The sequence below is a fragment of the Lissotriton helveticus genome, chromosome 1_1 (genome assembly GCF_964261635.1).
Source record: "Lissotriton helveticus chromosome 1_1, aLisHel1.1, whole genome shotgun sequence".
Classification (NCBI taxonomy): domain Eukaryota; kingdom Metazoa; phylum Chordata; class Amphibia; order Caudata; family Salamandridae; genus Lissotriton; species Lissotriton helveticus.
Genome location: NC_136057.1, coordinates 1,732,570,606 through 1,732,597,756, shown reverse-complemented (window position 1 = coordinate 1,732,597,756; position 27,151 = coordinate 1,732,570,606). Strand labels below are relative to the sequence as shown.

At 48.3% G+C, this 27,151-nt stretch overlaps 1 long non-coding RNA gene across 1 annotated transcript in view; it reads right to left on the bottom strand.

The window, feature by feature from the left end:
* LOC144774200 (uncharacterized) overlaps positions 1-26,791 on the bottom strand; it is a 31,099-nt gene extending 4,308 nt beyond the window's left edge. Inside the window, exon 1 of the long non-coding RNA XR_013600125.1 lies at positions 26,655-26,791. This is a non-coding gene — a long non-coding RNA (uncharacterized LOC144774200). The remainder of the gene's footprint in view (positions 1-26,654) is intronic.
* Between the last annotated feature and the right edge of the window lie 360 nt (positions 26,792-27,151).

Here is a 27,151-nt window from a genome sequence, read left to right as displayed (position 1 = left end):
GCCTGTGCTTCTCGAGGGTGCACCCTAATGGTATGTAGGGGAGTCAGGGGAGGAGAAAGTGAGTAGTGGGTGGAGCTAGGTGAGGAGTTAGGGGATAACCCAGTCGCAGAGGAGGGGAGTAGGGAGGGGAAGAGGTGGTCAAACAGCGAGAGACAGGAGTCTTTGCCTTGGATCATGACAGTACCGTTATTATAGAGTGAGATAGTGAGGTAGCCATTGAAACGCGCAGAGTGGGACATTTTTAGTTGTCTGCCATGAGGGATAGAGGAGGAGGAGGTGACGTTAAGGAAATTATATAAGCTGGTGGACCAAGAGGGGTTGTCTTGAGTGAAGAAGAAGAAATCTTTTGAGCCTCCCAAGACGACCATTGTAAAATTGATTAACAAAAAGGGAATCAGGGAAACGTTCAATAGTATTATATTTCAATCGTTTTACTGAAGCTTTCTTCTGGTTGGGAGGATAAATGATTTTGTAGCAATTAATTCCAGTCTTAACTCGAGTGGTAGCCATGTTGGGAAAATTAGCCGGAGGCAGGTGGGGGGGGGGGGGCATATGAGAAAGGTGTTACTAGGAAGGCTGTGGTGATGAGAGGTAAGAGGTCAAAAAGGAGGCACATATTCCAGATGTTGGGTGAAGAAATCAGAACTAATGTGTCGTCCGGGAAGTGGGGTGGGTATTTGTGGGGCCCTTCATCTAAGTATGCATGGTGTCACTTGGCACTAGATAAACAAAGGAATAGTTTACATATGAAAGGACCAACTTGACCATTTTCAAAACCATCACAAAGCAAATTTGGTCAAAGTAGAACAGATTATCATGAACACCCAGTGACCACTGGTGATCACTGACTTTAGCATCAGCCTGTAACAGAGGCACATTCGGCACCAAACGTGTTGCATGCCGATAATCTCAACAGACTACTATTGAACCCTAATCTCCTGATTAACATTAGGGGGAAAGAGCATGGGGTGGAACAAGATCTGACTAACAAGGTTTAAGAATGCACAACAACATCGTCATCATAAAACCACCTCTAGAGGTACTCGGAACAGGGTGCGTAACTCGTACTAAATGGAAAACATTTCCTAGCACCACATGTCCGTATAAGGGCCTGGCGCCCTAAATACCTTGGAGACTCCCAGGCCAACTCGGCAGGGGGCACAGATGCCCTGAATCCATAATGTCAAGGCTGCTGCCAAGGCAGTGGGAGTCCTAACTCAAACAAAACTGTCTTCACTGATAAAGTTGTTTAAAAGATGCAGCTGGCACTACTTGCTGCACAGCTGTAGAAGCCCTAAACGGTGCAACTAGCACTACTTGCTGCGCAGCTGTAAAAGGCCTAAACTGTGCAGCTGGCACTACTTGTTGCACAGCTGTAGAAGAGGCAACAGCATCCTCATGATGGTCATGTGGCCTCCTTCACGGCCAGCCTGACGGTCCGCGCTGTGCGGCAAGGTTGGAAAGTTGGACCCAGTTATACAGGGTTGCTTGAGCCACAGATTAAGAAAAGCGGCCACACGCTTGCCTCTGCCACCGGCCCAGCGGATTGCAATTATTTAATCCACCGTTCAGGCCCCAGCTGTATTCAGCCCAGAAAACTATTTTCCCCGGACCGTCTGTGCAAATTCAACCCCCATCGGGCCAATAGTCCTCCTGCTACAGTGGTCCTCAACTCCTTCACACACACTTAAAATCTCTTTCACCCACAGGACCTCAGGGCAATACAGTCCGGCAATGATAGTAAGTTTGTCCATTATTCCTACCCATCGCCGCGTCTTCAGCACACTCTCTGTCTCAGGGAATCGGATAGCACAGCTCCGGACTGGCGGGGGGGAGGTGGGGGGGGGGGGTTAGGCCTCACCACTCACAAGCTATTCACTTTATTCAGTGCCCTGGCTATCTGAGCATTGCTGGTACTGGGCATTGGCACTGATTAGTACTGGCACTGAGCCTCACTGGCACTGGTCTCCAATGTTGATCACTGTGGGGCCTGGGTTACAGTCACAGAGCATGGCCGAGCATGGTGGTGTGTATTACAATGTCCCAAATCCGCCATCTTAAGGTCAGGCGGCATGGGCTGGTCGTGTTCGCTCAGGCAGGCTGCAGGCAGCGTTTTAGCAGAACGCATATGAGAGTCCAGTTGAGAATGTGCTTAGAGAGTGGTAAACTCGCTGCAATGGAGCGCAGAGGGCAAAATCGGAACAAATAAGGCAGCGCTTCTTCGCCGCCACGCCATTTTGCGGTCAGGTGCCTCAAGATCGCAATCGGGACACCCCTCTCATCGCGCAAAAGTCAGGGAATCTAAGGTAGGCGCCGCTTCTCCTTGGATTGCAATGCGCTCACTTCGCTGGCTTCATGGGGTGTATCCGGATCAGAAGGGAGGGTTGTGGACCGTCTTGAGGTGGATCGGAGTATGGACATAAAACGGCGGTCGGCATTGCGTCTCCTGGTCCAGCAAAAAGACAGCGGGCAGCCCGTTCCCTCGGGTGAAAAGTGGCGCCGAGCGGCTCATTTGCTGTACCAAGTGTTGCGGTCACCGAATTCACAGGGTTGGCATGATTTCGCGCTCTGCCCCACACTATATTCAGCGCGATTCGGGCACGGGCCCCTTGCAGAGAGCCAGTCCCAAACTGGTCCGCTTGTCTGGGGGGGCTCTGCCCGCCTGCTCGGAACCCCCTGACCCCCCCCCCCCCGCAGAAACTGCACGGGAGGCAGAGACCGCAGCGAGAAGTGTTGGAGGGGCCGGGCCCAAGCCCCAGAGCCACCCCCTCCACCCAGGGCAGTTTGTCTTTTCAGAGCAGGGGCAAGAAGGCGAGGGGTGACAGGATCACATAAAGCACTCTATGGCACGATCCCCAGCTTCCGGGTGGATAAATTCAGAGCCTACTGTCCAAATCGCCATATTAGATCGGAAGGGTAAAGGCTGTTAGTAATTAGCCGGTTTAAGAAACTTAGAACAGGCGGCAAAACTGTTGTCCATCTGGCCTCAAAATTATGGAACACCCTACAGGTGGACTTGCGTAATTGCTCCAATCTTATCTTTAGGAAACTCTTGAAAACTGCACTAGGAGTATAATTTCTATCTGCACGTGTTCGCCTGACTTTCCTGTTAAGATAGCACAGAGATACCCCTTCGGGGTTGATTTCTGCGCTTTATAAAACCTATACATACTGGGGGTACTTGGTCTTCCGGGATCTGCGCTTGCTGGCGCAGTACAAGAAAGAACTGAAGTCAGCGCACATGGGTGCGTCTAAGCAGCTCCTGCGCAGTCATCTCAGTGACAAAGACGCCAACGACGCCTACCGACACGCAGGGGTACTGCTGATGAAAACTTTCCGGATCCAGTCAGATGCCTGGGGTTAATTCTAAGGTAAGGAATCTATCAGTATGTGTTTCTTTCAGATTCTAATATTTAGGTGGCTCACCCAGACCCTGAAACTAGTTTCTGTAATCTAATGACAAGAAGGACAAAGAAGATGCTGTGCAGATAAGACTCAACGCCCACCAACTTGGCTCCAGCCCTACTGGCCTGTTTCCAGCCCTTGAAGAAATGACAACTGGCCTGCCGTCAGCGACCTCCACCAGCCAGGGAAAGACTGCCTGCCTTTGAAGGAGGCCAGAACTCCAGAGGACAGCCACTCAGTACATAAGAAAGAACTGCAAAGGACTCTGGTGCAGTCCGGATCCGCAATTAATGACCACTTTGCACCTGATGCCTGTGTCCAGGTGGCCAACCGATCCAGAAAAGGTCACCCAGCAATCCTGATTTCAAGTCCAGTGATGGCTCACCCCTCCTGGACTCCACGACGAGGCCTGCAGTGTGAATCCAAATGCTCACCTCGACGGCGACCAACTCTGGTAAGAGAAACCTGACGTCAATGGAAAAACCTATACCCAAAGCCCCTTGGCCTTGAGGAGCTCGTCCAACGGTTTATCTATGACCTACAACATCCCAACTTACCTATCCTGTCACTGGTTTTATCTGTGCAGACTCCAGTCGTCAACTGCAGCCTGTTTTCCAGTGTTTCCATTAAATTGCATTGTGCACACGACTGGGTGTTTTCTCCCTTCACCCGGCCAAGTCCGGGCCGCTGGTGGTGTAATATTTGTGCTGCCTTGGGTCCCCCATGCTTGCATAAAAACTCCAAAGCTTGAGCCCTGCTGACGCTTTACTTACCTGCAAGCAGTGTGTCTTCAAATACCCCACAGTCTCCATTGGTTAACATTGGGCCTGATCTTCAAATTTGACCCCTGCACCCGGCTGCCGCTGTGCAGCTGGTGGTGCAGTGTTTGTCCTTAGATGAACCTTGCCCTTTGCTCACCCAGCATCCCAAAGACTGGATTTGGTGACTGTTAGATTTGGGGGTCTCTGGTTGGCACAGGTAAGAACTTGTGACAAGCAGGAACCCTCTCCTCTAGTCAGGGCATGGGACTTACTCATTCAAATAACCCCTGCTCACCCTCTAGGTTGCGTGGCGCGAGCAGACAAGGCTAATCTCGGAGTGTTATTGGTTAAGCATTTGTAATCACACACAGTAGCTCCGTGACAACACCACACCAGGGTTTGTATGAAAAATAGGTGTTATATCAGCAAGACTTAGTACAAGACCCAGATAACGTTTCTAAATCAGCCCACAAGATTATTTAGGCAAAAAGAGTTTTTAGTAAGGCGTAATTTCAGAGTCTGTGCGCAGCGTACTTCTAAACTCGGCCCGACGGTGAAGCCAACAGAGTCTGGGGCGCACGGAGGACGTTTCGGTCCTGTGCGCTTTGAATACAGCGTACGATGCGGGCACAGTACCTTTTGCTTGGGGGGAGTTAGTCACGGACGATGCGTTGCTGCGCCAAGCGGCTCACGCAGCGGTGCCCTCCTTGTCGTGTTGAGAGTCACGGCTCGTAGGCTCTAGGTCGCGTTACTAGGAGGGGGGGATGCTTTGTGGATTCGGGGCACTTCGTTGAGGCGTCCGCGCCATACCTGGAGTGGGGGCGCTGGAGGCTCGGTGTGGAACGGCAGTACGCTTCGTAGGTACGGGTCGTACCTAGCCGCTCTACGCGCAGTAGCCTATGGAAAGCAGCAGGAGGTGCATCGATCAGACCGATGCAAAGGGGGGAGAACAAAGCCCAAAAAGCGGAGTCCGGGCCGTAGGTTGTGAGCTACGGCTGAAAGTGCGACAGTCTCGTTGCTCGGAGTGCGGCAGTCGCGTTGCTTGGGCCCAGCCGGTCCAGACGTTGCGAGCTACAGCTCAAAGTGATGCAGAAGTCTCGTTAGTCGGGCCGGGCAGGTCCATTCGTTGCGAGCTATGGCTCGAAAAGGGTGCAGAAGTCGCATTGCTCAGGCCGGACATGTGGGCACAGGGTTCTCAGAGTGTGCAGTAGTTTGGCATGAGGCGCACACAAAGTTCTCTCCTTTAGCGCTGCGGGATAAGGCAGCGCCCTCAGCAGTTCTTCTCCAGGTCGTTAGAGTCCACTGGTCCTGGGACTCTGTTCAGGGGGCAAGCTCACACACAAGCCCTTGGAGAGCTTTGAAACACAAGTCTTTAAAAGTAAATAGTCTTTGCAGGTTCTTCCTTTCCTTCAGCAGCAAGGCAACCACTGCAGGCCAATCTCCCAGAACAGAGACAGTAGTCCTCCTTCAACTTTCTTGGTTCCTTCTACTTAGGCAGAGGTTTCGTCTTGGTTCAAGCAGGATCGGATTTCTTAGGAGCAGGGCTCCTATCTTTATACCCAAAATCCTTTGTTCTTTCAGGCCAGGGGGGCCTTTGCCTAATCCAGTCCGTACCTTGAGCAATTTGTTTTGCAGACTCTGGCTTCTTCTTTCAGTGTGCAGGGCAGGGAGATCAGAGACTCCCCAGGAGGGGGAGCCAGCATTGTGGATGACAAGTACAGTCCAGGAGTACTCTGTTGACAGTCTCCCCTCTCTCCTTACAAGGTGCAGGGCAGAGACATCAGACGCTACACAGGAGGTGGAGCCAGCATTGTGGTGGCAGAGCACAGCCCTATTCAGAGCCCAGGGGCACTCCTCCCACCTATCCTGGTGTAATCTCTATTCACCACCTGGCAGCCCCAGCCGGTCTCTTGGAATCCCCCAGCCCTGTCACACACAGAAACCAGACAGCAGATACATATCAGAGCAGAGGCAGGCTGAAATGGTTAGGCAAGCAAATACCAGCTTTCTAAAAGTGATATTTGCAAACACAGGACATTAAAATAAACTTTACTAAAAGATGTATTTTATTATTCTGAGTTCAGTCATACTAAACTTTACTTTCTACCATGTTCCCTGAGTCGGTTAGGAATGTAGGATGTAACAATTCCAACAGCCCATTCTGGCCTATGAGAACAGGTAGCCTTGCAATAGTGAAAAACGAAAATGGCTGTAATTCACCATTAGGACATGCCACACACATCAGGGCTTGTTATACCTTATGCTTACAATGCACCGTGCCCTTGGGCCTACCATAGAGGTGACTAATATGAAGTTCAGGGAAGGTTTAGGGACTGGCAAGTGGGTGCACTTGTGCAGTCACTATGACAGTACCAGACTGCACACAGGTTCTGCAATGGCAGACCCTAGACACATTTTACAAGGCTGCTTCTGTGGGTGGCACAACCAGGAATGCAAGCCCACTAGCAGCATTTGGATTCACAAGCCCTGGCACTCCTGGTGCACTTTACTAGGGCCTGACAGTAAATCAAATAAGCCAATCATGGAAACCAATCAACATAGATACTTTCTATAGGGAGCACTTGCACTGCGATACTGATTGGCAGTGGCATAGTGCTCCGAGCAGCTAACACCAACAAAACACATGAGGCACAGTAACAAAAATGGAAGGGAGACACATGCCAATGGTGCCAGGTCTAACATTTACTTACCTGCGAAACCCAATTAATTTTCTTCCATAAGTTAACATAGCAAATACTGAAAATTGCAAGAGTGTCCATTTGAAACTGTACATAATTCCTATTTAAAAACACTTAACTTTTCGCAAAGATCTTTGTTTTACAATAAATCTTGAAAGAAGCTTATACAAAATTGGCTTTGGATTCCCTTTGAGTCGTGTTTTAATTTATTGGTCATTGTATGCACAACAAATATCTTATACTCTATGTTAGGCCTATGGCTGCTCGCCCACACTACCGCAAGAAAACAAGTTACTTACCTGTAACTTTAGTTATCCAGTTTTGGAAGCTTTCATAGATTCACATGCCTGAATCATTCCCAGTCGTCAACACGGGAGTCTCCGGTACAAAAAAAATAGCAATGCTTAGTAGTATAGCAAACTGAAAAGAGACCTAGGCCCATTTCCCTTTTGCAACCCATAACCTTCGTTATGTAAAAGAGACCAAACTTGTCCCTGAACCAAACACTCCTGAGAACCTTTTGCCCCTCACATTTTCATGCACTTGTGCCATTAACACCTTTTGTGCTTAATCCGAGGTGAGCCTCTCAAGGGGAGGAGGGTGGGTTGCATGTGAATCTATGAAAGCTTCCAATACTGGAGAACTACAGTTGCAGGTAAGCAACTTGTGTTCTTACTCCTGTATTGGAGCTTTCATAGATTCACATGCCTGGATCAGAATAGCGAGCAGTAGAATAAGGGACTTTTATTTTATTTTTAGACTCCATGCAGACCTGGTATAGCTATGCAAGACATCATTTATCTATACAAATTGATTATGGAATTCTGCATATTAGAAATGTAACCACTCACTAAACATAATAAAAACTGTGCATTTGTATCCAAGAAACCAGGACGGAGGGATGAAAAGAGGGCTCACCGTTACTGGATAAGGTTTCTCAGCACCGCTTCTCCCACCACCACATCTCTTCCTGTGGCTGCATCCAAGCAGTAATGCCTGGTGAAGGTGTGTGTACTCTTCAAGGTCACTGACCTGCAGATATCCTGGATCGGTACTCCCGCAAACAAAGCAGTGGAGGTGGACACTGCTCTTGTCGAATGGGCACGAACTTGTGCATTTAAAGGCTTTCCAGCTGTCTGATGACAATACTCTATCGCACTGGAAATCCATCTGACAATTCCTTTTTTTGATAAGGGAAGCCCTTCCTGGGTGTGTTGAAGGCAACAAACAGTTGTGAAGATTTGCGGAAGGGTTTTGTCTTTTGTAAATAGAATTTGAGACAGCGTTGGACATCCAGCAAGTGGAGAGCTCTTTACGCTGCGGTTGTTGGTTGAGGAAAGAACCGTTTGAGCATTAGTGGCTCATTTAAATGAGTCAATTGGAACTTTTGGAATACATTTTGGATTAGTCCCGAGTATCATTCTATCCTCTTGAAATTGTAAGAAAGGGTCTTGAATCGTGAGAGCCTGTAATTCCCCCACTCTCCTGGCTATAGTGAGCGCTATGAGAAGCAGAACTTTCCATGATAGAAATTTAGGATCTGCCCTGTGTATTGGCTTGAAGGGCTGTTTCATTACTTGAGAAAGAATAATGTTCAACTGCCAGAGATGTGGTGGAGGCTTTACTGGAGGAAAAACCCAGAATAATCCTTTCATGAATTGTTGGATGACTCTTGCAGACCACATAGTTGGTCCTGAGGAAGTCCTCCTGTAGAGTGATATTGCAGCTAAATGTACCTTTATCGATGCATGAGCCAAAAGTAAAATGTATGGAATAATCTCATGCGCTGCCAAATTCAGAGGATGAATGTTACATCTTTGGCACCACAGACGGAATCTTTCCCATTTCATTCTGTGGGTCTTGTTCGTACTCTCCGCTCTGGCTTTTGATAGGATGTCTTTGCATTCCTCTGAGATCTTTAGATGGTGAAACTTACAGTGCTCAGGAGCCAGGCCGCTAAGTGCAATAATTTCGGATCTGGATGTAGCACTTGTCCCTGGGACAAAGTCAGAAGCCCCTGTATTGGCCAGAGGCGAATCGGATGGACCTCCGACAGTAGAGGAAGCTCTGTGAACCAGTGCTGCCTGGGCCACCATGGGGATATCAGGATCACCCGGCACTGCTCCTTCTTGATCTTCATAAGAACTCGTGGCAGGAGGGGAATTGTAAGATAGGCGTAAGCAAAGACGCCTGACCATGCCATCAAAAACGCATTCCCGCAGGATCCCCGTTGGGGAAGCCAGCTTGCGAAGAACCAGCATTTCCCGTTCTCTGCTGTTGCGAAGAGGTCTACTGTTGGTTCTCCCCCATCTTTGGACGATGTTGTCTAGAACCCCTTGGTCAATCTCACATTCGTGGCAGGTAGATTTGAGCCTGCGGAGTGTATCTGCTTGGAAGTTCTGGTCCCCTGGGAGATGTTCTGCTGTTCTGGATATCTTGTGTTGCAGTGCCCATTCCCATATTCTATGGGCCTTTTGCGACAGGGAGAGTGATCTTGTTCCTCCTTGTTTGTTAAAGTAATGCATAGCTGTTGTGTCGTCCGTTCTTACTAACACAGTTGATATTATTTTTGGTAGGAACGCCAGCAATGCCAAGCGGACGGCTCTGAGTTCCAATAAGTTTATATGCATCTTCTGCTCGTGCAACTTCCAGCGGCTGCTGACTTTAAGGTCCTGAAGGAAGGCTCCCCATCCTTCTAGGGACGCATGTGTAGTAATTATCAGTGGGGCTGGCTCTGTGAGGAATGAAAGGCCCCGCGAGATGTTCCGCTCTTGGGGCCACCATTTCACCGCTTGAACCATGTTCGGCGTTACCTTGACTATGTCTTCGAAGGATCCCTATGCTCGAAGCCATTGTATATCTAGCTGCTCTCGCAACGGACGCATCCTTAACCTGCAGCAAGGTACGAGGGGAATGCAAGATGACATCGTTCCCAGCAATGACTCGTACTTGCATACTGAAAGGCACTTTCTTTTTGTGAAGTCTTTGAAAAGAGATGTAATTCTCATTTGCCTTCCTTTGGAGGGGAAATGCCTTGTGTCCAGTATCGCTCCCAAGAAGGTGATGTTTCTTGTCGGTTGAAGGGATGATTTTTCCTCGTTTAAAGTCAGACCTAACCTGGCAAACAAATCCACGCAAGCCGCTGTTGGCGATCGGGCGGATGCTGCTGATGGTGCCTTAACCAACAAGTCAGCGTGGTAAGGAAATAGTGTCGGTTTCCTTAGAACAACCGCCATTGGAGCCAGGCATTTCATGAATATTCTGGGGGCTGATTTCAGTCCGAACTGCAGTACCTTGAATTGGTAATGTTCTCCGGCAACCATGAACCAAAGGTACTGCCTGTGGGAAGGATGGATGGGGATGTGAAAGTACGCATCCTGTAGGTCTGTGGTTATATGATCTCCTGGGTCTAAAAGTAGAAAGATGTCCTGAAGAGAAACCATTGGGAAAGATTGCTTTTAGAGATAGGTGTTTAGGGATCGGAGGTCTCGAATAGGACACCATTGGAGAGTGTTTTTCTTGACTAGGAAAAATCGTGAGTAAACCCCTTCCCCTCTGGGAGTTCGGCACCGGTTCTATTGCTCCCTTTCGGAGCATTGTCCGAATCTCCCGATGCATCTTAAGTAAGTGCCTGACCACCTTGGTGGTGTACAAGGGGGCGTTTGTGGAAGTTCTAGAGTGTGTCTTAATTGAATTATGTTGAGGACCCACTGGTCCGTAGTTATTTGCTGCCAATTTTGGAGATAATAAGCAATCTTTCCACCCAAGGGAACATGTGACGTAAGAGTGATAGGTGTAGCCGGATCCTGAAGGCTGTCTTTATATATAAAAATCTTTATTTGGATAAAAGAAAAATATCCTTAAAAGCGTAACAAATTGAATTCACAAATCGGTACATTGTAATTAAAAAAGCTTCAAAACATTTTTTCACAGTTAAACAGTAAAAATCTATCGACACCTGTTACTCGATTTATATTACACCTTAAAAATTAAAACAATTAAGTATTAGACAGTGATAACACTTAGCAAAAGAGCAGGGGGATTTGATATACTGGCATATAGCAGCTAAGACTCATTTTTTTTTTTTTTTTGCTTAAAGCTAAAGGCTAAGATGCAGCTTGGATTGGGTCACTGGACGGGACAGCGCGGGGGAATGCTGCTCCTTCCGCCTTAGCTGTAAAGATGCGATAAGCTTCCCATATATATGTTGTAAAGGCGATATTCAGAGCTATGTTTTCTGGGCACAGAGAGGTGATAATTGCCTGTCTACAGGTCCGAACACCCAACCTGTTCCACTCTGCTCCGAGTTTACGTCTACGTTGGGACGTAAGTGCGGGGCATAAGCAAACCACGTGCTCTAGCGTTTCAGTTGTCATGCCGCACCCTTTGCAAGTTAGATCTTCCGTGGTACGCTGCCATATGGGCAGATCTTTTTAAAAACGCCAAACCCCCAATCTGATGGCCAGAAAACTCCGCTTTAAGTGCAATGAATAAGAACAGGAGAGGTAAGTAGCCGGGGATATGCGCCCATAAGAGTTCATGACTGACCATGCATGACTGCGTCTGTGGAGTAGCGCTTTGTCCATAATGAGCGAGCACATTCTGACGCTCTTTTTTTTTTTTTCACAACAAGTTTATTGACAAAGATGAGCATATGTAACAAGACGGACCCCCACAATCGGGAAGGCACCATCAGACATTCCGATACAATCAAGAAAATAGAATTGAGTATTCAGTCAACAATCATTGCAGCACAAGGTCATAAGAAACGATCATCTCTGTCTTTATCACTAAATTATCCACTCATCCCCAACTCCCGGATCCCTCCCCTGAATCCCACCCTAACCCTATGCATGTGTGTATGGACGGTGTCGATGAAAATTCTCAAAGTGGTAAGTGTGTGTGTGGGGGGGGGGGGAACGGGGCCGTCCGGCCACAGGGAGTTAAAGATCTTCCTCTGGTTCCACTGGGGGGTCCAGCAACAGGCCCCTGTAGTCCGCCCATCTCTTCCATACCTTAAAGTGCTTACGGGGGCACCCTCGGGCCTCAAAGATCGGTCGTTCCAGACCCATGCAGAAGTCTATGCCAGCCTTCCACGCACACAGGGGGGGGGGTCTCACATCCTTCCATACTCGGGCTAGGTCTCTCTTGGCCACCACCAGCCCCAGGAGGAGCAGGTGTCTCTTGTACATATTGCCACCAACCCCCTCTAGAATATGTAGCAGACCCAGACGGTGGGTACGAGGGAGGGTCCATCCCAACACTTCCGACAAGCAGTCCCATACACCTCTCCAGAAGCCAACTAATCTAGGACACGACCACAACGTGTGGAGCAACGTACCCCTCTCCAGCCCGCATCTCAGACAGTCCGGGGACTCTATCAGTCCCGCCTTCCACAAACGCTCGCGGGTATAGTAGGCTCTGTGCAGGATTTTGAATTGGATTAATCGGAATCGGACGGCAATGGCCGCACCCCTCGGGGATACCAAGGCCTCACGCCAATCATCCTCATCCAGCTGACCCACGTCCATCTCCCAGGCCGCCTTCAGTGGAAGGAGGGTGGAGGAGCAATGGATGACCATTGTCTGGTAAATGCGTGAAACTTTTTTATCTCCCAGATCGCCCATGAATACCTTAGCTTCAATCGGGCTGAAGTCAGGAAGGGAGTCAATGCCGGTGAGACTGGGCAGCAGCACATGCCGGAATTGCAAATATCGAAAAAATTGAGATTGGGGCATGTCAAACTCGGTGCGAAGGGCCTGAAAGGATTTGAGGGCTGTGCCAGACATCACTTGGCCTAATTGCGAAATACCAATTGCGTCCCAGCCATCAAAACCTGATAGCTTAGACAGTTCCGGTAGCAAGCCGTTACGCCACAAGGGCGTCTCCGCGGTCAGTCTGCCCCACCAGCCCATGCGTCGCAGGGCCTGCCGCCACACTGCAAAGACAAGTTGTGTAACCCTCGGCAGAGATCGACGCAACCGGGGTGAATAGAGGATGGTGTGGAGCGAGTTGTCGCCCATCAAGGCACGTTCCAGGGCGTAGGCTGGGTCTTCGCCATTGCTATACCACCAGTCGTTTAGAATGAGGAGGTGTGCGGCTTGATAGTAGGACTGCAGATCCGACGTGGCCAAGCCCCCACCGTAGGTGGACAAAAAGCACGTACGTAGCGCAACCCTGGCGGCCCCTCCGGCCCACAGGAAGCGGCCCAGCAGAGAATTGACCTGTCGAAACCACTGAGGTGGGACAGGATATGGGTGGTTCTGTAGCTGATACAAGAGGCGTGGTAGCGCCACCATCTTAAAAATGGCAGAGCGGCCAAAGATGGACAGGGGCATCCGAGACCAAGTCTTAACGTCCGACTGTACCCTCTCCCAGACTGGTATGAGATTATGATCCCAAGCAGTGGCTGCCGAGGTCGATAGAAATACGCCGAGATATTTCAGCCCGGTCGTAGCCACCCGCAGCCCTGAGGCCCAGGGGTCCGCCAAGGCGCCCCCTCCTAGCACCCACAATGTGGATTTATGAAGGTTATTCTGACGCTCTTTTTGATACATGTTTTAAATGCTGTCATGCTGGGATTGAGGGCCCATAGATCACCCGCAGCCATTTCGCAGATAGAGTCTGTAAACAGGCGGCCATACGAGCCCCCAGGGTTCTTCTGACTAATCTCCAACCAAACTAGAGACTCTAAAGTACCTATAGCTGCTTTTCTAAGTTTGTGACACAGGTTTAGATATGTGCCGGTGTTGAAAGCCTCATGATTTAAAAAGCCCAGTTCTCGCCTGATCTGGGCAGCAGAGGCAGATTTGGGCGAATGTAGCACTTTTTTGTAAATCTTGGTCACAAGTTGGTTCAGAGTTGTGTTTAGCTTACCCCTAAATATTTCATTACCATACGTACGGATGGGTGCGATTTTTGCTCTCAAAATTTCCAGTAGGAATGAGAGGGTTGGACCGGACAGCTCTTTAGCAAGCTTAGATAAATTAACCTGTAGGATTGTGGCTTTTACTGCAATTTCATCACGCTGTTTGAAGAAGTTACCCCTGGAATCAAAGTGGACCCCTAGGTATTTATATGAGCGTCCTGTTCGATTATTATTGTTATATGACCACACACCGCCACCTTTGCGTTTCCTTCCAAAGGACACAACTTGGGTTTTCTTTAAGTTTACCTCAAGTTGATTCTTAATTGTGTAACTGTGTAGCCTGTCCAAAAGCCTTTGAAGCCCGACCAGAGTAAGGCTAAAAAGAACCAGATCGTCGGCATAAAGAAGATTGCTTATTGCTACGCCTCCAACCTTAGGGGGGTGACTGTTTATTTCATCAAGTGTGACCGGCAGGTCTGCAATGAACAGGTTAAAAAGGAGGGGGGCCAGCACACCCCCCCGTTTGACTCCTCTGGTTGTCATGATTTTCCGTGAGAGGTGCGTGCCGGACCCCAGCTTCACCTGAACCCAGGTGTGTGAGTGAAGTTGGATTATCACATCCAGAGGTTATTCAGGGATCCCCATTTTTTCAGTTTACCCCATAGAGCTGCCCTTGGGACCCCATCAAACGCGGCTATGAAAATCAACAAAACAACAGTGCACAGATCTTGATGATAAAAGCGTTTTGTCGATGATTATAGACAATGTAAGCAAGTTAGTCTCGGTCCCTGAATTGGCAGTAAAGCCTGTTTGGTTCATTGGTAACAAATCACGCTGTTCTGCCCATCCCTTCAGCTCCTTCAGAAGAATGCCTGCGTAATGCTTTGCCTCGATGTCAAGGACTGCAATTAATCTATAGTTGCTTGGAGTGGCACGGGAGCCTGATTTATGGATTGGGTGAATTATAGCCCCGCGCCAGGAATCTGGAACAGTTGAAGTCCTAAGCACAAAGTTAAACAAGGTGGTTAAGTGCCCCGACCAAAGAGCTTTGTTGGATTTGAACAGTCTCCGAGGCAAAGCGTTTGGGCCCGGAGCCCCGTCTGATCTTGCTTTTGACACAGCGTTGGCGACCATTTCTTCGTTGATCTTAATGTCATCTGTACAATAGCCTGCACAGTTTGTGTTCTTGCGCCTGCAGATGCTTTAGGGTGCTTCTACCGCTTTAGGGGAGCTGCTTCCTGTTGTCACTGTGCTTTACGGGGACCTGAAGTGGTCGGTCAGGTAGGCAGCCCAGTCTGATTCCTGCATGTTTGCCGACCCATCTTTTGATGACCCCGAGTTGGAGCGGTTGATCAAGGCCCAAAATGTTCTCACATTGCGGTTTTTGCTTTCCCAAAGGAGCTTGGCCCATAGCTGGTTTTGATATAGACGTTTGTCTTTGTGTGCCCATCCTGAATAATTTTTGCGCTAATTTGTACACATGACTGAGATCATTATTTCCTGGGGATTTTGTAAGTGCCCGCAAGGCGTTGTTCCGGGCTTTCTTCAGCGTCCTCGACTGGGTTGTGAGTGAGAACTGCCGGATTGTGCTGGCATTGTGTTGGTGCGGTTTAACAGGAAAAAGCGTGACCAGTTGTACGCAGAGTCGTCCATACGGCAATCGGGGAAGCTGTCTGATCTGTGACCCCATTGATGAGAGCCAAACATGTCTTCATGATGTTAGGGCTTATATCATCGCTCCATTTTAAGCACCTCAGATTCTCGGTGTAGATCCCAGTACAAGTACTTTAGGCAGACGAATGGTACTCCGGCTTTATTAAGAATGATGACCTGTGGACGGTGATCACTTTCCCGTCGTGGTTGGATACTAAAGCTGGCCAGATGATGGAACAGGTCTGAGTTGCAAATAGAGAAGTCCAGGAAGGTTTTCTTGTGCCCGTTTGTCCAGGTCCAGTTTGGGGGGGGGGGGGGGGGGGGGATGCGGAAGGGGGGGTCCAGTGTCCTTCCGTTCATTACCAGGTATCCAGCGCTGTAGAGTTGTAACACGAGGAGCTCCCCCAGGGCACAATGGGCTTGATTTGGAGCATTAGATTGGTCTGGCACCTCCAGTTGAGTAAATGGAGAAGGTCCGTCAAGATCTGTAGGTTTGCCCTGGAAGAGATTTGTGTTGGAAGTCCCCCGTCGCTATGCAGTCCGAATCGGGGTGGTCAGTGGCCAAATCGCTCATGATTGTGGATAAGCGTGCCAGATGTCCTTTTTTTTGTCCGCGTGCTTGGGTTGATATACACATTGAGGAGAAGGAGTGAGCGTTGCTTGGACCATGATTTAATTTTAACCCCAATTAGCCAGTCTTCCTCAAAGTTTAGCGGAACAATCAGGCCTTTTAGGGTATTTGAAACACAGATTGACAGACCCCCTTTTGGGTGGCCATAGCGGCAGACTGATTCCTGGCTTCCATACTTCAATAAACCCTGTGACTGGTGAGCTTTGGGTGGCCCATGTTTCTTGCAGGGCAATTAGTGCATGCCCGTATATGAAGGAGTGTGTCTCTAGATTGGTTAATTTGTGCTGGAGGCCACTGATGTTCCATGAACACAATGTGAAAACGGAGTCTGTCTTTGTCACAGATTTTTGGAGGTATGGTAGTACCGGTGCTTTGTGTTTTTGATCCACTGAAAGCACATCCTGCGGTCAGACTGTTTTCCCGCATGACAGGACAGCCGGAAGCCATCCCCATCCCTGGATGTTGTCGGGGTCGTGTTCCCCAGTAGAGGGGGGGTGTCTGTGTCTGTGATCCCCAGCGCGTTTTTTAGGATTGAGTAAGGCTTAGTTTTGTTGCCAGCTGGGAGACTTTCTGCTTTTGTTCCTGCTCCTGGCCGATTTAAAAACACTGAGGGGTAGCCAGGGGTGGAGTAAGGGTAAATTCTGATGCCCCAATCCCGGAAAGTGGCTTTATGGTCTATGAACACTCCTGCCCAGTAAGGTGATCTAAAGAACACCAGGGTTGCCTCAGAAGGTTGGTAGCCCCTTGGGGGCAGGAATTCAATTGAGTCTATATCATCCGATAATAGTGCTTCAAACCCCGGGATGTCGTTTACTAGTTTTAATATATTTGACCTGTTAAGGGTATCATACCTCCCCCTTGATTTATATTCGGGGACTAATAGGATCGAAGTATGTTTTAGGTCACTTTTGATCCCTGTGTGGCCTTGGAATTTGGTTGAGCCGGGGACTTTTTCAGGGGGGACCCCTACATCTACTCTTTGATGGGTGTTAGAAGCGGCTGTCTCTAGTTGGCAGAGGTATACACTTCTGACAAATAGGGACACACCTTTTCTAGTCAGGGCAAGGGGATCACACACTTAGATAACCCCTGCTCACCCCCTTGGTAGCTTGGCAAAGCAGACAGGCTTATCTCAGAGGCAGTGCGTTAAGCATTTATGACCACATACAGTAATAAAGTGAATACACTACAAATGGACACAACACAGTAGTATTATAAAAAATAAGGATTTTTATATAAGGCTTAGCACAAGACCAAATAACGACAAAAATATACCACAGTCTTAATAAATACTCTTGGAAGGAAAAATAATAGTTCAAGCACGGTTTCTTCTTAGCACAAAGTCTTTAGTATCAAAAGCAACTCTTCTTCTTTAAAACACAGTTCTTGGCAACAATGTAACCCACACGGGAGTCACACGACGTCGAGGCAAAGTTAATCCAAAGGTTCGGCGTCGACAGCGAGGAGCGCTACGTCGAGCCCGGAGTCGCACAGACCCCAACAACACAGTACCTTGGAAAAGTGAAGCACTCGATCAGCGGCGTCGAGATGTCCGGTGTCGCGTCTTCGACGTCGATCGGGCCTCGGAGTCGGGGCGATCTGCAGCGGCGTCGACCGAAGTCAGGCAGGAGCAGCGCTCACGAGGTGAAGCAGGATACGGCGTCGTCGATGTTGCAAGAGTGAGCAGCGCTCACGGCGTCGAGAGGGCTCGATGTTGATGCGATCAGCGGCGGTGTTGACACAGGGTCACTTGGAGCTGGAGCCGAACTCGCTACTCACTGGCGTCGCTACTGGCGTCGATCGGGCCCGGCGGCCGGCGTCGAAGGTGCGGGACACTGGAGCTGTTACTCACGATGTCGAGCTGAATTCGGCGTCGTCGAGATTGCTGGATTCTTCAGAGGTGTTGGGTTTTCAGTTCCAGCAACAAGCACTTTCAGCAAATAAATGAAGTCCTTGGCCCAGGAGACTGGCACTTCTTCCAGCCCTTGGAGATTTTCTTTAGCAAAGCTTGAGAGTACACACTCAGTTCCTCTCTCCTGGTTCCTTGGCAAAAATAAAGAAGCAACTGCAGGATTCCCCCTACAAACAGCACTCTGGCAGAAGGGGTAGGCAGTCCTTGGCTCAGCAGGCTTCTTGTCCTTGGTTCAGGTTTCCTTGTCAGAAGTGATCTGAATTCTTGGTTCAGGGGTCCTTCTCTTATACCCCTTTTTGGCTTTGATCCCTTTGTCCATGCAGGGGAATTTCCCCCCCATCTTGGGTTTGTTGTGGGTGTTGCCAGGCCGAGGCACCTGGCCTATTCACTGTGCAGGGCAGAGTCTTCAGCCGCCCAGCAGGAGTGGAGCCAGCATTGTCAGGGGCAGGGCCATCAGTTGCCCGGCAGGAGGTGGGGCCAGGAAAGTCCCTGGCAGGCACAGAGTCATCAGTCGCCTGGCAGGGGGCGGAGCCAGCATTGTATCAGGCAGGGCAGGCTATCAGGAGCTACTATTCCCCTACTCTCAATGCAAATGCCCCACTCATCCCACACTGACTCATTCAGACCTCTGGAGCCACCCAGCTCCTGTCACACGCACACCAGAACCAGCAGAGACCGGTAGACAGTTAGACAAGAAAATAGCTACTTCCTAAAAGTGCTATTTTCAAACAGAGTCCAAAAACCATCCACCCAAACGGATGCGTTATCAAACCCTGAGTTCAGGGATACCAAACTCGACATTGCACCATGCTCCCCGAGCCCGCTAGGATTATAGCATTAATAATCCCGGCAGCCCATTCTAACTGATGGAGAGCAGGTAACCTTACAATAGTGAAAAACGAATATGGCTGAAATTCACTATTAGGACATGCCAACCTTGTCAGGCTTGTCCTACCTTATGCTTACAATGCACCCTGCCCTTGGGCCTACCATAGGGGTGACTAACATGAAGTTAAGGGAAGGTTTAGGGACTGGCAAGTAGGTGTACTTGCGCAGTCCTCGTGACAGTCAGACTGCACGTGGTCTAGGAATGGTAGACCTTCAGACATACTTTTACTAGGCCGCTCTTGTGGGTGGCACAACACGTGCTGCAAGCCCACGAGCAGCATTTGTATTTACAAGCCCTGGCACTCTTGGTGCACTCTACTAGGGACTAATAGTAAACCAAATAAGCCAAACATGGAATTCAATCAATACAGCAATTTCACATAGGGAGCACTTGCACTGTGGCACTGATCAGCAGTGGCACAGTGCCCAAAGCAGTACACCAGCAAAAACATCGTAAACAGAGGAGGCAAACAGAAAAAACTGGAGGAGAGACTCAGGCCAATGATGCCAGTTCTAACAATGGGGAAGAGGCTGATGTTGAGATCCTGGCCACGTTACCTGCCTGGTTTGCAGATTTGTTGATTTGTGAATGAAGATTGTTTTTAAAGGAGTGGTATCAGTATTGAATTTTTCTTGCTCTGCCAAAGGAGGTTGAAGGGCTGGTTGGGGAGGTAAAATCGATGCCTATGTGCCTCAAGGTGGGAGAATCCTTGAGTGGTGCCCTTGGCTTTCCTGTATCGAGCTGTGGATCAGGTCCCTCTGTTTGTGCAGGAGCCCCCGAGGGACCCAATGGGGTACTTGGGGCACGACCGCATGAGGAGGGATTTTGACCGGGACTTGGGGATAGGCCCCCTAGTGGATCATTGTGCGCTGTATTTATAGGGGTTGGAGGTGTTGATGAAATGTTTACACCTGCCTTCTTAAAAGTCGTTGTGAAGACGAGAAATAATTTCTGGGGGGCAGATGTTTCTTTGACTTTAAGTTTATTTCTATGTTTGCGTTGGTGTTTGCGCTCTCTCTTGGAAAGAGGAGGCATAGGAGCGGACTGTATTTCTAAGTTGAGGGATTCAGAGGTCCAGGCTACCTTGGTGCTCTCCCCCGTTAGGGCAGGTGTAGTTTACTAGCCCGATTGGGACCGGAGCTGGGGTCCTTAAGGGCAATTGGTGTAGAGGTGGTGTTGTTTGGTTATTGTATTAAACAAGTGGGAGGTTCCCCTGTAATTTTTAGCAGGGAGGGGGATCTTGACCGCAGAAAAAGTAAGGTGTCCCTGACTCTTTTAGATTGGCGGATTTGAGATAGTCAACTAAATATTTATGGACATGGTCTAGCTTTACAGAAATAAATCTCTATATCTTCATATGGATTGCGGCAATATAACACTAGGCGGAGTTGAATTGCTGGGCTACAATCGATTCAATTAAACACACAACTGAATATAGCACTCAAACAATTTAGTCATGTTAAAAAAACATAGCATTTATTATTACCCTCCCAATTGGGTTACAATCTAAAAACATCCATAACATCCATATAGTTAAAAACACCACCTGACGTGGTCATACAATGCAAGTATTAAAAAACAGTCAAAGTTACAACAACAGTCGACGCAGCGTTTCGGTGCTTTGTTTTCTTTTTGACACCTTCAGGACCTTAAAAACATTTGACTCCAGTATCTCTGTGTACTTTACGGTAGATTCGTTTCAGATGATTGCTACACGTACTATGAGTTGCTCAGGTCTTTCATATATCCTCGAGCTCATTAACGAGATATAGTCTTCTAGTTGCACGAAGGAGCCACCGTTGGTGGGGAAGGAACTTCTTATAGTCTTATTTTCTGTTTCTGAATCTGGCCAATTCGTGAATGGACACTGTTCATGTTAGTCTGGTTGCTTCTTACCATTTGTCCAGAAGCCGTTCTCCTTATTAGGATTTATCACTCTCGCATTTAGAATTCGGCCTCCCTGCTCCTCCGTGCTGTCGTCTTCCTGGAAATTCGAATGTTATATTGCCGCAATCCATATGAAGATACAGAGATTTATTTCTGTAAAGCTAGACCATGTCCAAAAATATTTAGTTGACTATCTCAAATCCGCCAATCTAAAAGAGTCAGGGACACCTTACTTTTTCTGTTGTTTGGTTATTGCCATCGCCTATTTGAGGATCTTGATCCCCACTTGTCTGGGGAGCAGATACAAGGGATGACTGGATGTTATCAGTTTCTAAACACGAGTTTGTAGTGGTTTGCGGTTTCTTGTGTAGGTTTTTTTGCGAGCCGCCTTCTTTCAGCTGCTTAACCTAGTCTATAACGATGGAGAGGATGGCTGGCAAAGAGGAGAGTGAGTCAATAATTGGTGAGCAGCAGCAAACCGACTGTACTAGTTTTGAGGATGATTGTGCGTCGATTAAATTATTCAGTTTGTCTAGTTTATTGACGATCCCTGCTGTAAATACTGCTAGCGTGTTCAATAAGTCAACCGTGTCCAGTTTATCTGAATGGTAGTTTAATGCAATAACTGTCGATTGGAATTTTGAAGTAGTTGGGGCCAAAGACTGTGTAGTAAGTACTTCTTGCTGTTTGATTATTTTTGGGCTTGGAGTAGAAGGGGTTTGTGAATTTTTCAGAAAAAGGGACAAGTCCGCTAGGTTGTGATCGTTTATATCAGGTTTAAAGGGAGATTTAGGTGTAGTTATTTTTGCTGTTAGTGGTGAAAGCAGGCATTGTTGTTGATTGGGCAGGACCGGACTTTCCTTTGGAGGACTATTGGTGTCCAGCTGGGGGGGGGGGGGTTATCAATAACATTGTTAGATGCCTGGTTGGAGAACGTGTGAATTTGTGGAAAAAGTAATTGGCGGTGAGAAGCTGAAATAACCTCCTCTGGGATGTTAAAATGGTGAGATAACTGAGATGGTGAGGTCACTAGCTGGCTTGCTTGGGGGAGTGCGTCGGTGGTTGGTGGCCCAGCGGGCGGTGAGGTGCAACCTGCCTCTTGCTTGTTGGAGGCAAGTGGTGGATGGGGCTGTATCAATGGAGGCTGGTTGCCTGATGGCAAATCTTCCACCGTCCTCCCGCCACCCTCTAGGGCTAGTCTCAGGTCGTTAAATACAGACCCGAAGATGAATACTTCTTGGTCGGGGCCGACGTTTTAGTAGTTGTTGAAAACAGCATTTGTGGTGAGAGCGTGTTTAACTTTACCGATTTTGCCAAATATCCTGTATGTCCGATGCTGCCGGAGTTCGTAGCCTCCCCCAGTTGAGGGGGAGAAGTAGCCATTGGTGAACCCGGCACTTTTTTAAAGTAGTCCAGTAGCGACCGGGGTTTTGGCCCGCTAAAGGCTTGTGCCTGGCCAAGGATCTTGTTGTTCTTGCTGAGGTGTTGCTTCCCAGATGCAGGCAAAGTTTGGAGCTTCGGTGAATTACGAGGGATCGTAAGAGTGGTTTCGAGGACCGCCTCCGGTTTAGCCTTCTTTTTTGGCGCTGTAGTGGTTGTTTTTCTAACTCTCCCCGATCTCATTGCTTCTGTTAGGAGGCCAGATCGCAAGGGAAGGGACCGCTGGTGGTGGAACCAATAAAATGGTGACTTCTTCTAGAGTTTCCGGTCTTCCCTTGGGAGGGTCTACTAGCTGCTGGCTCCTAAATTGAACGTAAAGACGTGGGGAGCAATGGGAGGCAGGATCACCTTTTGCCTCTCTGGCAGGATTTCCAAGTTTTACTTGTCTATCTTGTGTCGGAGGGGTCAAACTGCCAAGGAGTCTGCTGTTGTTGCTGTTTGTTACAGGGGACGTTATAGGGGACGCACGCGAGGCTGCCCCCCGACTACCCCTGCTCGCACCTCTCCCCCTCCCTGACTACCTCCCCTACCCTCTAGGTGTAGATTTTGTGTAGCCTCTTGACTGACGGTGCGTATACTACATACGGTAAGGCTGCGATGATCTAGAGTAGGATGAATACCTTCCCTGCTGGTATCCTCCTCTGAAAGAGGATTGGCCTCTACCTTTAGAGCCTTGAAAAGGAACTTCCTATATTGTAGTGTTCCTAATGATTGCGCTGTATCAGTATCTTTTTTGATACCTTGCAGTACCTAGCCTATGTGATTTCCGAAAAAATCCTCTCCATTGAAAGGAAGGTCCAAGATCTTATTTTGGACTTCCGGCCTGAACGCTGTCACTCTCAGCCATCCTTGTCTGCACAGGACCGCCGCTCCTCCCAACGATCTGAAGGCTGTGGTTGCGATGTCCATGTCCATAGCACAATCTATGACTTCAGCCGAAGTCCTTTCTCCCTCTTGCAGAATCTTGGTCTGTCAGCCTCTGGAATGCAGGAGGCGAGAGGTCACACCACATCTGCCTATCGTACCTGCCTAGAATGGCCAGGGCATTCAAAGCTTTAACTAACAGGGCAGACAGAGGAAAACCTCTTTCCCGCATTGTCCAATCTCCTACGCTCTCTGTCCGGAGGTGTCGTAATAGGAGCGGACTGATTCCTGGTCTTCTGCTGAGCCGCCTGGGTTATGACGGAGTCCAGCTTGGGGTGGCCTAGAAGACAAGCTGGAGCATCCGAAGGTGCCTTATATTTTTTATCCAGTCTGGGAAGTACTGGAGTCACCATTGCCGGTGTCTCCAGGACTTTCAGGCCCTCTTTCCATAGATGATCGACAATCGGTAGGGACCGAAATGTACTAAGATAAGGTTCCTTGAAGTCGTAAAAGAAACATTCTGCTTTGTCTGTGGACATGGTGAGTGTGAATCTGTTTGTGGCTCTCTCCATTAAATTATGAAAACCACTGATGTACTCACGTGGTGAATCAACAGGTTTCAGTGAAGGGGAAGAAAGCGACTAAATGAGATAATCATCCCACTCCCTGCTAGGGTCCATTATCTCTCCCTCCTCCTCATCATCATCCGTGGTCACTGGCTCTAGTTGAGATCTTGCTGGTGGAGATCTAGGCAAGGGCTCTGGTAAAATTTATCACCTACGCACTGGCGTACCTGGTAGAGCGTGGTTGAGGCGTAGTCACCTGAAATTCTATAGAGGTATGAGGAACAGGATGTCTTATAATCCTCCAGCATGAACTGCAAATCCTTTAGCAATGAAGATAGAACACTCACCATCTCCTCCTGGCGGTATTATTGCTGGGGACGACATTAAAACCCCTCATATTCGTCCTCTGAGTCACCCTCTTGGTACTTTATTTGCAACTGCGACGGGCTACTAGCATAGCCAAAAGGACCGCCATCATCCTCCACTTCTTCTGACTCCCCCCCAACAGGTGAGATGTTACCAAAGGGGTCACCTTACTTGGTGATGGGTTCTTCCTGGCAAGAACCCATTTTCTGGGTTTTTTCCCTCTCATCGACAAATTCGGCATCGCAACCACCGACGTTATCGTTGTCAACGCTACCATCGACTATGCCGTTACTGTTGTCATTGCAGTCAACGGCGCAATTGTTACCTGTAGTCATTGTAGTCGATGCAGTCGTCACCACAGATCTCGGCATCGACACTGCCGCCGACGGTGATAAAGTCTTAGACATAAGTTTTACCTCCGATTACATAGACGCCGCCATCTTCTTCGTCGACGCTCCCGTCGACAGTGTAGATTTCTCCAATATCCCCTCAGAAGGTGTGGAGGCCGGCTTCTTGACTGAATGTTTGACTTTAGTGGGTGATTGTGGACTGTGAGCTTTTCCTCTTGTTATGTTATATTAAATTTATACAGCGCACAGCTACTGAAAGTGTCCCGGCGCTAACTCCAGAAAGAATTAAAAATTATCCATACTCCGATGTCAATCTAAAACAGCAGCGTTTTTAGTTTTTTTTAAAAAAAGCAATGGGTCATGGATACTCCTTAGAGCCATCGGTAGTAGGTTCCAAGCCAGGGCGGCTTTGCGAACAAATGAGTTGCCGCCAAGCCTCTGGCGGATGAACCGAGGATTTTTCATTAGTAGCTGATCCGATGATCGCAGGTGCCATGAAGGTTTATAAAATCGCTTCTGCAAATAGCTAGGGCCAAGACCATGCAGAGCACGGTGAGCCATGGAAAGCATTTTAAATTAAATGCGAGACTCCACCGGGAGCCAATGCAGAGTATGTAAATTAATGCGGCCTCTGTCTACGAGGCAATCCCAGTAGCAGTCTGGCGGGCGCATTTTAGACTACTTGAAGTTTCCTGGTCAAGTAAGACAGACTGCCAGCCAGCAAGGCGTTAGTGTAATCTAGGTGAGACAGAATCATTGCTCTGACCACCGTCTCCTTAGCGCTCACTGGCAGCAAAGGAAGGAATATCATCATGATTTTAAGGGTCCCCAAACATGTCCCTGTCAGCTTTTTTATCTGAGAAGAAAAGTTCAAGTCTTCATCGAACCAAACCCCTAGGTTTTTGGCCAGGCCCTTGCTCACAGTAGGGCATGGAAAGTCAGGGGGGCAGAGCCTAGCCCTGAAGTCCTTGGTATGTTTTACCCCTGAAGCATGACCCATGCTCTCCTTTTCTTTGCTTGGGGGAGGTTTAGAGGGACTGCAGCCAGAAGACCCTAGACATAACTTCCTTCCTGGCTTTAAGCTTTTGAAGACAAAGTAATAGTCTTCCTTCACGAGCCCTCAAAGTTTTATTTGAAAAGGTACGACATACCTTACAATCCTTTGCTTGATGATCTGGATAAAGGTAGTAGATGCAATCCTTTAAGGGTCGTCTGCATAGTGCCTTTTCTTTGAACAGGTGGCACAGGCTCTAAATAAAACCTTTTTTCTCCTTGTCAGTCATTGTAACAGTTGGAGAAATAGTAGGTAGTAAATAAATCTGAAGAAGAAAACTCAAATCCAATCGAGATGGAGTAGAAATTGAAGAGTTTGAACAGAGCTCAAAGGAGACGCCCTAGCAAAACGTGCGTTTGAAAATCTGAGGGGCAAAAGGTTCTCTCAGAAATGTGTTCTAGAGGGTGAGGAGTTGCTTATTGGTTCAGTGACAAGTTCGGTCTATTTTACATAACGAAGGTTATAGGTTGCAAAAGGGAAATGGGCCTGGGCCTCTTTTCAGTTTGCTATACTATTGGGCATTGTTTTTTTATGTAACGGAGACTCCAGTCTCGACGACGGAGAATGAATCAGGCATGTGAAACTATGAAAGCTCCAATAGTGGAGTAAATAGAGCACTTTGGGTTTCATTGAGCCCTGAACACTTCTGGGGGAATCTCTGGACTCTGTGCATGGTATAAACTCCAAGTGGTATACCATATACAGAGCCAGCTTCCTACAACATTCAACTATTTAAACAGGGCCACACTCTGCTCTGGATCCTTTCGAAATATACACTATCGAAAAGCGAAAAAGCTGCTGTTCAGTTTTATATTGTTATGGAAACCCTAGGTCGTTTGAACAGGTCGTATTCTTCCTCCTTAAACCTCTTTAGCTTCCAGCTCACTATGCAACAGTGAAAACATTCCGACATATAATTCCTGCCATTTTTTTTTTCTGTGGTGTGCACCCAGTGGCTTTGTCACATGTATGACAACTTTTTTCAACTCCTTTCTTTGAAATGCCTTATTTTGACCGTGCATTTCTACCTCTCATCACAATCTGTTCCACAGCATCAGTTCTCATGTTCTAAGCCATGTCCCCTTGTTGTTCTCGTGCTTACTTACCGGTTTGTGTACAAGATGCTCCGTCCCTTTGTGCAGACACTTTTTGTGTACCCTTTTGTAGCGGACCCGTTTTCCTCCGTGCCCAACAGTGTCCTTAACTTAACAGTACATCTGCAGACATGTAGTTTACTCCTTTCCATTCCCAGCCTCCACCACAATTGACAACATAACCGGGGCAGACAAAGTCACCCTTACATCCTTACCTGGCATTAAAGTCAGTGCCCGCTCCGTAGTCTGCTGGCTTGCTTCTGCTGCCTTAACAGTAGAAATCACCTGCCCGTCGACCTGGTGTCAGTGGATTTGTGTCTTAAGCCTGTAAAACACTAAGTGGACACTGATTAACAAACCCACCCACCACCACCCATGGACCCTCCGGCCCCTTTTTGCCACCTCCCCTGCTACGCCTTATCAATCACCTCACTGCCCAAAACCTAGTCCTTCCCTCTACTGGGAACATGTGGAACATTCTAAGAACAAAAAAAAAAAAAAGACGTCTGAAGTACCACAAAAACCTGTCCTGGAGGGTGGGTACTAGAGTAAGAAGTGGGATTTCAAAAAGACTTTATGTTTCAATTGTAAGGCAAATGGACACCTAATTGGGGGCTTTCCTGGTTCCAAAAAGGCTTCTACTAGTACACCCGCAGTTACAACTGAAGTGGTGAGTTTACAGATGGGATTCTACCGTAATCTAAAAAGTGTG